At 40.5% G+C, this 13,370-nt stretch overlaps 1 long non-coding RNA gene across 2 annotated transcripts in view; it reads right to left on the reverse strand.

Annotated features, from left to right (window-relative positions):
• Positions 1-1,801: 1,801 nt before the first annotated feature.
• Positions 1,802-13,370, reverse strand: part of LOC123387852 — a 41,332-nt gene continuing 29,763 nt past the window's right edge. The window contains exons 1-2 of one of the 2 annotated variants that reach the window (XR_006602347.1): positions 9,613-9,730; positions 1,802-2,057 (exon numbers count right to left, since the gene is read on the reverse strand). This is a non-coding gene — a long non-coding RNA (uncharacterized LOC123387852). Of the gene's footprint in view, positions 2,058-9,612; positions 9,731-13,370 lie in introns of those variants that run through there. The other variant, XR_006602348.1, reaches the window with a different exon arrangement.

The raw sequence follows: 13,370 nt of genomic DNA on the forward strand, positions 1-13,370 counted from the left end.
TCTGTTGGTTGGTTCCAACTTAAATTAATCTGACTAGAATTGCCCACAAAAGTCCGGATGTAATAGCATCCTAATTATAACACAAGACAATAGGACAACATTCAGTTTGGTATTTCACAATCTTTTTTTTTTTTTTTAACTTCTTTCTTCTTTGGAGTTTTCTCTTTGAATAGTTTCTTGATCTTTAGTCTCTTTCCTTGTTTCTACTCCCTTCATCTTCCATGTATCTGAAGGATTCCCCAGAGTAGTGGTAAGACACACAAATTTTGACTGGGATCCCCAGCTTGAAATCCAAGCTATTTGTGTAATCTTCAGCAAACTAACTATCTGATGTTCATCATTAATGAAATAAGGATAACAAAAGCACTGACTTCCTATGGTGATGACAAATCTACCTAAAATAATAGGTGTCAAGGGCTTAGAAGAGTGGCCAGCCCATGGTAAACTCTCGATAAATATCCATTTCTGTTTCTGTGTTTACCTAAAACCTCTCCATTGTCCCAGTTGCCATTTGTAGTCATACTTACATCAATTTATGAACGTTCTGCATTCGTCTCTTTTTTTAGCTTGTTGTCCAGCCCCAAGAAGTTTTATGTTTTTCTCACAAATGTAGACACTAAAATTCGTTTGTAAGAAGTCTGGTGAAAAGCAGGACTTGAACATTGCTCCCTTTCGACTTCCCCGTTCTAAACTGTCTGTTTACAGTACCCTTCATTTCCTATTTTTAAGTTGGTTCCCCAACGGTGACTAATCATTCTCTTTCCCCCAGTGAGGAAATCACTGGGATACGCCACTGAAAATGGAATTTTCAAATACATTATGAAAATCTACATATACTCCACCCACACTTTTCTCCTTATCTGCATGCAAATTTACATCATAATGCAAGGCAATTATATAGGGCTCTTAATTGCTTATTGGAGAAATTTTTCCCCCTCTTTTCTATATGAGTGCTGAGTGATCCAATGTGATAGTCTATCTAAAGCAGAGAAGAATCAGAAACCATAATCTTCTGGATCTGTGCTAGATTTCTTCTTGGTTCTGGGTGTAAATTATAATTTGTTTAAGATTACCCAACTCTTTCAAAGAAGTTCTGGGGAACCCACTTTATTAGTTCAGTCTTCTTGTCATGGGTCAGTTTAGAATAGCCCATTTAAAGCAAAGCAAGGAAATGAGTTTGACAGTTATCTCGACAAGGAATGGAGAGGAGGCTGGAAAGAGACACCCTGGAGAAAAACACCATCCGAAGAATTCCTGAGCTCTTTTCAAGGACCCAGTTAATGGGTCCTCCTTAATCGGAGGTTCTCTCACCCACTGACCTTCATCACACCCTGGCAGTGCTCCTCGCTCCATCACACACTAAGCACCTGCTGGGGTTGGGTACTGTGCTTAGCTAGCTGCTGGCAATACACGGAAGAACAAAAAAGAACAAGCCCTAACCTTCCCAGGGATAAGATTCTAATGGAGATGCATGGACAAGAGAAAAGAAAGAATTTTAAGATAGTGTTGTTGATTGAGTATAATGAATAAATTATCAAGGACATGTAATTTAAAAACAAAAATGAAAACACTAAATACTCCTGGTTAGGGAAATCTACCAGGATTCAATCTTTGAACTAGGAGATATTGGAGGAGAAACAGTTTTCAGGGAATAACACGAGGACTTTGAACCTGAAAGGCTGTCTAGCAAACAGTAACACTGAGTAAGAGGATAAGTCAAAATGTCACTGTTAGAGTAGCATTAAAGTATGCAGTTGTCCTAGTCAGCTCAGGCTACCATCACAGGAAACCATAGACAGGGTGGTTTAAACACGGGAATTTATTTATTAGGTTTATTTAGTTTATTTCCATAGTCTGGGAATGTCAGGATCCAGGGGCCAGTTGACCCAGTTTTCTGGGCTTCTTCTGGTTTGCAGATGGCTGCCTTCTCAGTGTCCTCATATCGTGGACAGAGAAAGAGCTCCAGTAACTCTTTCTCTTCTTATCAGGGCACTCTTCTCATCGTGGAGCCTCCCATCAAGACCTCACCTAAACCAATTTCCTGTCAAAGTCCCCACCTGCAAATACAATCACATTGTAGATTTAGCATATAAGTTTTGAGGAGACACAAACACTCAGTCCATAACAGCTGGTAAGAACATCCTACAAGAGCGTACTTGGGAACGCTTTGTCTTATGTACAGAGACCATAGCTTTCCCACCACAGCCAATGGTCTGGCTTCAATAGAGAAGTCAATCCCGGCCTCTCCCCTAGGACACCCAGGCAAATGGGTCTCCAGAGATGCCCAGCCTCAAACACCAATGCACTTCAGTGCCGAATTTCTATGACAAATCCCTTGCAATCTTGAGGCATGTTTTCTAGGAGGAAAATTGAGATGCTACATACAATGTCTGTTTTAACGTTACAAGTGAGGAATATTACTCTCAAGATTACTCTTTTTTACATGACTGAGAAAAGGAAAGAAAATAGTGTATTTCAACAAACTTTGATACAGTTACAAAGCAATTTAAATGACTATTCATTCTAATCATGAGAAATGTTAATCTGGGTCAGACATGTTTCTGTGCTTTGAACATAACAAGGAAAAGAAAGTGCATCCTATATACATTGCTAGTAATTGGCTTTAATTTTTAGGTGCCCCTTTAGAGCTATAAGGAATGTTTCTGTGGAACAGGATCAGGAATAAATAGCAGAACTTCATTCTTTGTGAATACAGATGATATGCTAACGCTCAGAAAGAATCTTTTTTAAGAGTACTTCCCTCCAGGGGCGCCTGGGTGGCTCAGTCATTAAGCGTCTGCCTTCGGCTCGGGTCATGATCCCCAGGTCCTGGGATCGAGCCCTGCATGGAGCCCTGCATCGAGCCCTGCATCGGGTTCCCTGCTCGGCAGGAGGCCTGCTTCTCCCTCTCCCACTACCCCACCTGTGTTCCCTCTCTCACTGTGTCTCTCTGTGTCAAATAAATAAATAAAATCTTAAAAAAAAAAAAAAGAGTACTTCCCTCCTTCATCATTTTTAGAACTATGTACATGGACTAAAATGTACGCCAAGTTATTACCCCTAAAGAGTTGGGGGTAGTAGCATACAGATAATGCAAAACAACTATTAATGACAGTTCAAAGTGATTCAGTGATGCAAACAGGGGAATAACAAGCCCTTCTAGTAATGCTTCAGAAACTGTTTATGATCACTATTTAAAAAATAATTCTATGGGGTACCTGTGTGTTTCAGTCAGTTAAATGTCTGCCTGTGGTTCAGGTCATCATCCCAGGGTCCTGGGATGGAGTCCTGTGTCAGGTTCCCTGCTCAGCAGGGAGTCTGCTTCTCCCTCCCCCTCTATGTGCTCTCTTTCTCTCAAGTAATTAAATAAAATCTTTTTTTTAAAAATGAAAAATTTAAAAGGGTTCTAAAATAAAATGTTGTATGTCCAAATTCACAGAGGGCCTCGAAGAAATCTGGCCACCTATAACCAAATCAGGATGTACACGAGTCAGAATGATCAGGACAGTGAAACCAGCAACTAAGAGAGTCCCTGACAACACTGGATGTCTCAGAGTCGATGTGGCCAGGAGCACCACCTCAAAGATGAAATGGGGTGCACTGAGGGGGGCAAAAATGGCAAGTCTGCTGATACGAACCACCAAAAATCATGACTAATTGCCTGGCCCTTCCAGCAAGTCTGCCTTGAATCACCTGCCTTAGGATGTTTTACGGTGGCTGAAGGGAAGAAATTAAGCCCAGCCTCTTCCTGAAAGATCTTGTGAGTGGTGACAACCATTAAACCTGGCATCAAAGTTGGGAAGGGGGGCTGTGAGGAGGTCAGGAGGTTTGCGGGTCTATGTATATCTAAATTCATTCAATACTATTTTGTTGGAATTCTGGATTTTGCTAGCATAAGACTGATGTTTTCTTATAAACTGTTTGGGAATGTGCTTTCAAAAGAAGAACGCCCATATGCAACCTCGCTAGAGAAGACTAACGTGCCAAAGACACCACCTGGGCTGGTTGAGCATCACTGGATGGTGGAAAGGCGGCGCCAGCAGATCAGGCTGCCTGGGTGGGAACTCTGGTTCCACCAGTAACAACTCCTTGGACCAGGCAAATCACAGTTTTCTGGGATCACTGCCTTCCTCATCTGGAAAATGGGATTGTATTACCTTTCAGGGTGGTCGTGAGGCATTGTCATCCTGGAAGGAAAATCTCACGTTATACCCCTCCCTCCTGCCAAAATTCTCACATTATACCCCCAAAAGGGGTCCAAATACCTCTCACTGATGGGAAAATTTGAGCCTCATGACCTGATATTACTAGAAAGGTTAAAAGAGTATTTTTTAAAAGAAGGCTCTAATAGGCCATCTCCAGAGCAGTAAAGCAAAACAATAACAATGATTGTCTCTAGGAGAAAAGCTAGATTGTTGTGGAATGTTGAAGGGAAGTGGACTTCTCACTGTGTACTCTTTTGCACTATGTATCATCTGGATGTTTAACCAAATCAAAGAAGAATAAAATGTGATTTTTTAACGTAGTCTTTGAAACTTTACCATTGGGGTAATCATCACTTAGGACTTGACTCTACCCCTTGGACATCATTCAGTGTGAAAGGCATTCTTCTTGAAGAGTAGATGGGATCCTACTTCAAAGAAAGAATCAAGCCCAACAATTACTAAAAATTGTCTTAATAAAAACAGGGTAGGATGTGCTAACAAGTGAAACTCTGATATTTTATAACTGGTCCATCCTACTCTAAAAGAAAAAAGTACTTATGTCATAAACTTTTCTTTCCTTCTGCTCCAATCAGGTATATTTTCTCTAGTCAGCTGCCTGGTTTTCTCTATCATGAAAGTAGGTCATACATCTCCTTAATTTTCCTTATCACCTCATCACCAAAGACTAACTTGCAACAGAAGGGAAAAATCGGTGTCATTGGGACAAGAACAAAAAGTGTCTTAATTTCCTTCATTTGGAAAAGAAAAACCAAAGTTACTCTTCACACTTCCAATCATGTTGTCTTTCAAACTTGGAGTTCCCAAAGGGGAAAGCATTTTCCTTTTCTTCACTATCTTAAACAGGGTCAAGTCTACTTATGTTTAAAAATAAATACTGTTTGAAAACAACAGTATTTATTCTTAATGTGACTCAGAAGCAATGAAACAAGATGGGATTGGGAGGGAGACAAACCATAAGAGCCTCTTTATCTCACAAAACAAACTGAGGGTTGCTGGGGGGAGGGGGTTGGGAGAAGGGGGGTGGGGTTATGGACATTGGGGAGGATATGTGCTTTGGTGAGTGCTGTGAAGTGTGTAAACCTGGCGATTCACAGACCTGTACCCCGGGGATAAAAATATACATTTATAAAAAATAAAAAATTAAAAAAAAAAAAAAGAAGCACTATGGTGTAACAATGGATTCCACAGCAAAGCAAAGTTCCCAGTGATATTTCATTAAACCCACATACTGTCAATGGATCTCTGGACTCACCACTGCCATATGCACCAGACTGCAGTCCTGTGTAAGACAAGGGTACCTGGGGAGCATTCCAAGCTCCTATCCCATCAAAGCTCCCAACCACAGTGCCCTCCACACTACTAAAAAATCTCCCTCAGGGGAAACAACATTCCTCAACTTCTCCCTTTTTTCACCTCTGGTATATTTACTCATGCATGTCATAATCAGCCTATTGATACTCTGGAAATCTCCACAGGAAGGTAATGAGAAGCAATGCATCTTTCTTCTTTGTTTTAGAGAAAAGATGATTTGTGAGTACCATTTTCTGTGCTATAGTGCCCAGACCTCCATACTGAAAAGTCTATGTAAGGCACAGAGATTTGTGGAAGAAATCTCTTAATTCTAACAATAAGGGCTGCTTTGACTTAACTATGTGAAGGAAGCAGTATTTTAGTGATTCATGTTTAAATGAAACCATTATTTTCCAAATCCTGCCAAAAACTTACCACAACTCATTCATGTGATTTTATTACAAATTAAGATTCCCATAATTTTGGAAGAGGACATACATTTCAGACTCTCTCGGGAAGGGAAGCCCTGTGCTTCAGGGCAAGGAATTGCCGCTAAAAGTGGAATAAAATGAGGACCTTGTTACAATGCTGGTAAGCAGAAGACCAGACCTGCCCTCACTTCAGTAGTTCTAAGTGATGCAGAAGAGGAGTCCTGTGACTGCTAATGTTTGGGGGGCGGGGGACACAGCCAAGGCCTAGTAAAACTTACTTACAAGGAAATATAAAGAGAGAGAGTTTACAAAAAGTTGAGAGTTTTTGTTTCATTTCTGGTTTTTAATCTATGGATGGGTCAACCATCTCCATAGCCTAGTCCCTACAAGAAATAGGAAATAAGATCGTGAAAAGGTTATATACATTATTTTTTTTCTTTTATATTTATTTGGAGATGGAAGCTTCTGGAACTCGTCAAGGGGTAGAGAGATGGAAAAAAGAGCATTAAAAAAAATAGAGGGACACCCTCTCCCTGCCAATAAGCCATGAGCCCAGCCACTGGACTCACATTGCCTAAGAAAGGCAAAGAAAGTTGGAAATTTGTCCGTTTTTGCACCTTTCTCCAATATTCGATCATTTCCCCCCATATGAAATGTTTGCTGCCATCCTATTTAATTTTCTTCAATCACAAAAGCCTATGGGCCAGGTCAGTGATGGTTCAGCTTGATTTGGAACAACAGTTTCCAGTATAGTGTCTCATTACTTTACATACCGGCTAGGTACGCTCCCTATACACAAGCACGTGTTGACTAGGCCCACAATAACACCTCTGTAGAAAGTGAAGGCATCAATGAAGCACTACGAAGACTTCTCTGTAAATAGGCAAACTTGGGGGTGATTTCTCAACATTACCAGCCTGCCTTATTTTCAGTGCCAAGAGCTCAAAGAGGTTTGCTGGAAAGGGAACTAGACTGGGAATCCAATGGCCTGGGTTTGCAGTATGTCAGCTGTCTAATCTTAAACGTCACCTCTCTAAAGATCAGTTTCCTTATTTAGAGAACAAAAGTGCTCTTGGGTCCCCTCTAGCTTTAACATTCTCCATGTGCATATTCCTATTGGTAAGTCCTGATAAAATATCAACCCCTATTCAACAGTGCTATGAATTATAACCAGGAATGACAGCAACAAAGTGACAAAAATATGACTGCAATCATCTTTCTTCCCTGTGAAATCAGTGATTATGGCAATATCTCCAAAACTTAGTGGTAGATTTTTCTCACTATTCAATATGTCAAAAAATATATATGTACATAAAAAAATCTGGTGCCTCCACCAGAAAAAAAAAAAAAATCAATGTTACCTTATTTGTGGAGCAGTACCTTCCCTCAAAGTTGCAGGAATTCAGGCATTTTAGAAAGTTCTTTGTTTTTATTCAAACTCCACAATCTATGTCAAAAACTGTGGATTTATTTTCAGTCCCAGCCCAATAGTAGCTGGTTCCACATATATCAAGAAATTGTTTTAAAAGGTATTCAAATTTTTGTGAAAAAAGAAAAAAAAGTGAAAAAAATGAAAAAAAGTGAAAAAAAAATAAAAAAAATAAAAGGTATTCAAGTTTTCAGTTTGCTGATAAGACATGACTTCAAATTTTATCAGCTTTAACATCCCACCATTGTGTCCCCATGACCTACAGTGTCAGATTATAGGAAGGGAGAGTCTGTCACTGTAAAGGAACACTTTATCTTCAACAGAAAAGTAGATATTAAGTCGTAATTATAGCTAGTGCTTCACTGATGAAGGAAAGAAAGTGAGGAAGGAAGGAAGGAAGGGGAGAGAGGGGAAGGGGGGGGAAGGGAGGGGAAGGGAGGGTCAGAGGGGCACCTGGGTGGCTCAGTAGGTAAAGCAGCTACCTTCGGCCCAGGTCATGATCCCAGGTCTGGAATCAAGCCCTGCATCAGCAGGGGTCTGCTTCTCCCTTTCCCTCTGCCTGCTATTCCTCTACTTGTGCTTTTTCCCTATATCTCTGTCAAATAAATAAATAAAATCTTAAAGAAAGAAAGAAGAGAAAGAGAGAGAGAAAGAAAAAAGAAAAAAAGAAAAGAAAAGAAAAGTAGTCCTTCCATTCTAACTATGCAGTCTATTACTAGAATAATCCTCTGTACCAGCAATGATAGGAATATACAGATAGCGAAACAAAAACAGCGGTTAATCAAGGAGGCATAGACTTACACACAAGTATGAGTATGAAAAAAAAAAAAAAGGAGCAGGAGCAGGCACAGTATTAGACGCATACTGAGATGGGAACAATCAATATCAAGGTTTGAAAATGTTCAGACAAGATAAAACATCTGTGTTCTTATCCATCTGGAAGACTTCCTGGAACTGGTAGGATTTTTCAGTGAGGAAATGTGCTTCGGTAGGTGGACCAAATTTATTTAATTGAACCCAGGATCCAATTAAATAAAGCACATAAAAGCAAGTGAGATCATTAATCAAGAGGGCTTTCCCCTCACCAACAGCATATGGAGATCTGCTCCCCCTGAAAAGCCACCCAGAGCCCCAGATCCAATACAGGATCTTTGGAGGAGAGGACGGTTCAGCGGTCAACTACCTACTGGCAAGGACTGGTAGGAGGCAAGAAGTCTGACCAGGACATAGAGACAGAGGTCCTGATTAAAGAACACAAGATTCTGCATCCATGTGAAGACGAACAGCAAAGAGACAGCAGTCTGTTCCAGAGATGCTGGAAAGGAAGACATTCTCCTAAGCAGCAAATGGCTTCTGATGTGTGTCACCTGCTCCTTATAGCATTGCTTTAAGAAAGCCATTTGCTACTGAGTGCTTTAGCGTTTAGTATCCAAGAATGGTGACCCCTTTACCTCTAGTATCTTAATATACCGAAACGTACCACGAATTTGAAATGTCTGTGGAATATTACTGTGAAATGGTCCCCAGCTTTAAATCATTCTTTCTCGCCTGCTCCCCAAAGGCTTAAAAATAGCACTTAACTCTTAGAGCGATTCCACTGGCTTAAAATAAGTCACAAATATCTTCCTCAGAGAAAGTAGGGGGCCAGTAGGAGATGGAATGCTAATCAGCTCACAGGTTTTGTCAACACGGAGAGAAGCGAATAGATTGGGACTAACTGATCAGAGGGATCTGGGGTTAGCTGTAGAACTGATGTCATCTTGATCAGATTACTGCAGCCAGGAGCTGGTTGCTGGACTCAGAGAGCGGAGAGGTTAACAGGACAGGAACGCTGGGCCCTGGACAATAAAAACTGGGTAAATTAAAGAGGTTGACGATCAAGGGAGGAAATTCTCTTATCTCTATTAAGCCATATCTACATGGACTTAACAGTCAATAGATTTGCCATACCTATATGACAGCAATTAATTTCCCAAGGAAAGACAGTGCCCCAGCATGAGCACCCAACAGGGAAAGGGTTGAGCAGGGCAAATGCACTATAGCCCCAGTCTATAAACATTACAAAAAGACACTCTTCTTTCATTTGAAAGCCATATCCTATAGACTTATAAATTAATCCATTAATCCACCAGACATGTATTTTGCACTCATTACATATCAGGCACTACACCAGGCCCCGAGGATACATAAGTGAATAAACAATATAATTGTCACAATAGCTTCCAGTCTTGGGTACCTAATATGTTCCAGGAACTCGATCCCCATGAGGCAGAGGAATGCCCGCAACCAACACGAGGCTTTCTGTTTCCAACTCTGCCGGTGGAAAACGGAGATGAAGAAATGACGACTCTGAGAGAACGAATAAAAGTGACAGATCTTTTAAGGAACTCCAGGGCAAGAGTGAGATAAGCAAAGTAGTATTTACAATATTCTGTGGCAAATGCTAAAACAGAGATTAAAAAAAAAAAAAAAAGGAGGAGTTCCTAACTCAGCAGACGGGAAGGGAGATAGGAGGGGACAGAGGGGTAAGAAGGACTGCGCATGTATGCGTCCGTGCCTGTGTCTGTGTTTGTGTGTGTTCATGTGTTTGTGTGTAACCTGGGTGGTGGGTGAGGAGTTCAGGAGGATAAACAGTCCAGGAAGAGAGGTAGGGGTCATATCAGCTGTCTTTCAGCCATGGCCACAAAAGGTCCCCTCTACGTTTCTGCAGGATGAAGAATGTTCCTAAGAAAAAGCAGCAGGGCTCACACAGTGTTTTGGGGATGACACAAGAGGCTCTGTCAAGACACTTTTGATCAGCCTGAGGAAGAGGGGGCATTTATCATGACAGACTAATTGCTCACTTTGAGGTACATATTGTTCCATCTATCTATGTGCCCTATGTGACTACATAGTAATGACAGGTTTTTAAACAAACAATCCATAGCTTATGTGTCCAAATCAGTACTCCAAAGTAGTTAGTCATCTGAAGTTTAAATGCGAATTGTAGAGTCCTCACCACAGTACGTAAAGCATTTCAGGTGCATCTCTTACGACATTGCCTTCACAGCACGTGGTACGTTCTGTTGGATATCCTTCATGGTGGCAAGTTTTCACCATTTAAAGTGCAATATCTGGGGGTTTGTTTTAAGTCAAAAATCAGTTGGAGCTGAATCCACGATTAGTGACTAAACTGGGTAAAAGTTATTGAGAATGTCAGATAAATCCCAGGCACTAAGCTCCGTGTATTTTGTAAATCATCTCAGCTATTCAATTCTTACCACAAATGTATAAGGTGGATATCATTGTCTCCATCTAAGGCTTCTTTAATAATCATAAAATTAGTACATATTCACAGAGAGAAGTTTGGAAAATCTAGAAGAGTAGAAAGAAGAAACCAAACCTCGGTCCAGGTCCCACTGCTCCATCCTAACCTGGACCACAGTACCAGACTTATTGGTTTAGTCTTTCTTCTCTGAATGAGTATATAAATATGCTCTGACCTCCAAAATTAGTCATACTGTGCGTAACTTTCTAATTTTTCACTACGGTTTTTCATGTCACTAAATTTCTTCTACAAAATCATCTGTACTCACTGTTTGGTATTCTCTTATTTGGATATGTCATAATCTACTCAAAGAATTCCCATGTGCTTCAGATGAACCCTCTTCATAGATAAGTCTTTGTAGATTTCTATGATCCTTCCCTTCAGTTAATTCCCTAGAAACAGAATTGCTGGGTTCAAGGCATGCATGTTTTAGGGGCTGTTACAATTTCCTCTATTTTTAGGTGAGTAAGTGAAAACTCAAAGAAGTGCTTTCCAAGGTCATAAACCCAGAGAGCAAAAGTTGGATCTAACCAGGTCTGTGACTCTCTAAATCCTGTAAATTTTTTCCCCATTCTGATAAATGAATTTTGATCAAAAATGCAAAATGTCAAGAAAAAAGAATTTTTGCATATGCAACTGAAACTATGCCTGATAGAGTTTTTAAAGGAGTTTTTAAAAAACCCTTTAGATTTGCATTGTTTCCCTAGTGATCCTTTACTCATTTCTGAGTTTATGTTTTTGTTACATTCATCTTTAAAGCACTCACTTCATTGTTTCATTCTTAGAAGATGTCAGTTCTGTCCTTTATGAATTTACAACACTATTAATATTCTGGCCTAATCACTGGGCTTCTGGTAGAACTGCCAAAAAGCATAATTTCTCAGGCATTTAGGCAACCTAATTGGGACAATCTTGGTTACAATTCAGGCAAGCCACAGCCAGGTGGGGAGTCCACACCCACGTGTTTAGAATACCAAAGACTAATAGATAACCAGTCTTCTTTAAGTCTGGCTACATTCTGATAACAGGGAAGAAAAACATTTCCCACCCAAAGTTCTACTGGTTTGTTACAAACATATAGTCTGTTCTCCTGGAAGGATGAGTGGAATGAGCAATACAAGAACAACCAGCTTTCTTCCTTGCGCATTTGTCATGGAATGTGGTTTAAAATGGATTAGAAAAAAAACAGACTGGTGGGCGAGGTGCACTACAAGGGACGGGTGGGGATGTTGTGCTGAAACTGTATTTTTTATAGTTGAGTCTACAAACACTTCCAAATTGTCCTTAATTCTTTGGCCCCAGGCACTTGTCCCTCCTGAGGGACCAAAAGGATTTTAAAGATAAAAATGAGATTTTAATGATAAGGCAGAGCAAGGAGTTGATTTAGTAATTCTGACTCCAGGCTTTCAAACCTTGGTTTGAGGATGGTTTCTACCTCTTTGGGATCTCCACCACCTTCCCCAGTGCACTGTCATTGACTCAGTGATCCAGAAACTCCCCTGCTTTCTTCCTCCAATCACTTACCTCAAACTGAGTGTTTCACCAACATCCCAAATGTAACTTAACCAACAGAACTTTGTATTTTTGCCCAGACCATCATCACCTCCACATGACCCACCCCAACCCACTCCTCCAACTTATCCTGTGAATGAACTGCAGGGCACACCTAGATATTCGAGCCATCTGAATTACGCTTTTCCCCTTAACCCAACATCCTGTAGGTTTCACCAAAACACATCCCTGTTCTGTCCATTGATACTTCTCTCCATCTCCATTGCTATCCTCCCAATGTATGCCTCAATAGAATGTCAGCTAAAATTATTGCTTCTACCATCATTCCTTAACAATGTGTTCTCCACATAAAAATCCAAGTCATCTTTCAAAACATAAATCAAGCTAGAGGCCTAATTTAAAACCCTCCAGTGACTTTTTGTCACAGAAGGCCGGACTCCTTACCATGGTCTTCAAAGCCAAGTCCCTCCCACTGCTTTGCCATCATCCTCTATCCCATGCCTCCTCCTGGCCCACCACTCAGGCCTGGTTACTTTTCCAGGTGCGGCCTTGTGTGGGGCCTGAAACTTACTGTTCCCACTGCCTGGAACACTCACCCTCTCAGACCTTCAAGAAGATGCTTTATTTTTACCATGCAGAGCTCAGTTCAAGTGTTATTTTTTCAGAAGGCTTCCCTAATTCTCCATAAAAAGTTGCCCCATTCTGTTTTTGTTTTTAATATCACCCCTTACTAGTGGAAATCATCTTCTTTTCATCTTTGTAATTGCTTGTTGTTCTGTCTCCCTCATTAAAACACAAAGATGGACCCCTAAGAGATGGACTTGTCAAACTTATTCAACATTCTCTATCATCACATAAGACAGTACCTCGCTTAGAGTAGGTACTCACGAAGATGTGCCAAATGAAAGAATCGATAAATGACTGACATGATGGGCAGAACCCAATCCCCTACTATTGCCTTAATTTCTCAAGAAAACAACTCTCTGATTGTTCTGAGGTTAAGGCAATAATACCATATCAAGTGAGATTCAGCTAGTAGATAATTTGATCCAAGCTGTAAATTACCTACTTTTAATAGTCACATCAATTCTTAGGCTTGTACTACACTAATGTATTAGTGGCCTGAAAAAAAATCGACAAAGCTTGCAAAATACATTTCTCATGACTAGCAAGGC

Source organism: Mustela putorius, unplaced genomic scaffold (assembly GCF_011764305.1).
Source record: "Mustela putorius furo isolate JIRA1106 unplaced genomic scaffold, ASM1176430v1.1 tig00003863_pilon_pilon_pilon, whole genome shotgun sequence".
Classification (NCBI taxonomy): domain Eukaryota; kingdom Metazoa; phylum Chordata; class Mammalia; order Carnivora; family Mustelidae; genus Mustela; species Mustela putorius.